The sequence below is a fragment of the Aplysia californica genome, unplaced genomic scaffold (genome assembly GCF_000002075.1).
Source record: "Aplysia californica isolate F4 #8 unplaced genomic scaffold, AplCal3.0 scaffold01356, whole genome shotgun sequence".
Lineage (NCBI taxonomy): Eukaryota > Metazoa > Mollusca > Gastropoda > Aplysiida > Aplysiidae > Aplysia > Aplysia californica.
Genome location: NW_004798626.1, coordinates 99,457 through 100,695, shown reverse-complemented (window position 1 = coordinate 100,695; position 1,239 = coordinate 99,457).

Below are 1,239 nucleotides of genomic sequence, written 5' to 3'. Positions count from 1 at the left end.
GTGTGTGTGTGTGTTTCTGTCCTTCTTTCTTCCCGTGTGTCTCTTTCTCTGTTGCGAATAACCATGCCGATATTTCACCTCCTTTATAAAAGCCTATGCTGTAAAAGCAGATTGTCAGCTTGAAATAACCAAGAAAAATGTATTTGGCCCATGGCGTTCTTTACTTACGTAGTAAAGTACGCTATGATTTGGCCACAACGCCACAGTCTCTGGTCTTATACGGGGTGCCCATTACGGCTGGATCGGGCCGATCGTTCGACTCCGTTACCTGGAACTGAAAACAAACTCGTTTATTTTTTTAAGCGACCAAGTCGGGCGATCGGCCCGATCCACCGATCCCATCTGTAGTGGGCACCCCGTATTAGCAAAGTGATTAATTAAAGCAACACACACGCAGAAGTGAGGCCTCGGCTTATTTATTGTTTTGGTCAATTATTCGTCCATGTTTTAAATTTTCACAGAAGTTCAGTAATAATTACCTCCCCTGTCGGGTGCCTGGCAACGAGCAGTCAATATCGCCGAAAATGGCGACTGCCTGTTGTTTGGATTCAAGTCTTCCATTGCCGCGATAGCTTTGTGAAAAGTTTGTTTGCATATTTCTATATTAGTGCGTTTTACTCCCTTTAAAAAAATAGAATTTGGGTATATTCAATTAGATCTAGATCTAGCACTTTCCACACTTTTACTTTCCTTTTATCCAGCCTTTGTTCCTTGCGGCGGTGTCAATAATGACAATAAGCAGGGCCGAGGGCCGAGGGGAGAGAAAAAACGAAACTTGAATCTTGAAACGTCTTTCAATTTCTCATGTTTGCAAACTGTTGCATGGTTATGTTGTTCTTGAATAATGTCTCTCTGAATATTACCTTTCTACTGCTACTGCTCAGCTCCTTCTCACTGCTGTCTTTCATCCACACCCTTGATCTTATAGATTTCTACTTCACTTGTCTTATGGCAAGTTATTATGGTAGGTAAGATCTAACAGTAACACCTAGCCTAGATCTAGCCTTTTCGAATAAGTGTGAAAAATCTTGAAGGTCCCATGTGCAAAATGCGCGTGTTAAAGATCCCTGCTGGTCCTAAAATCGATATGAATAGGCCTAGCAGGCTTCAGCTGCCACACGGGCTAAAGTAAAAATTTCCTACCTATTGATAAAGGTTTAATGTGTCCCGCGCGCTCATATAACCTTAAGCTGTTGTGGGTGCCATATAGCACTTACAAATATAAAATAATATAGTAAT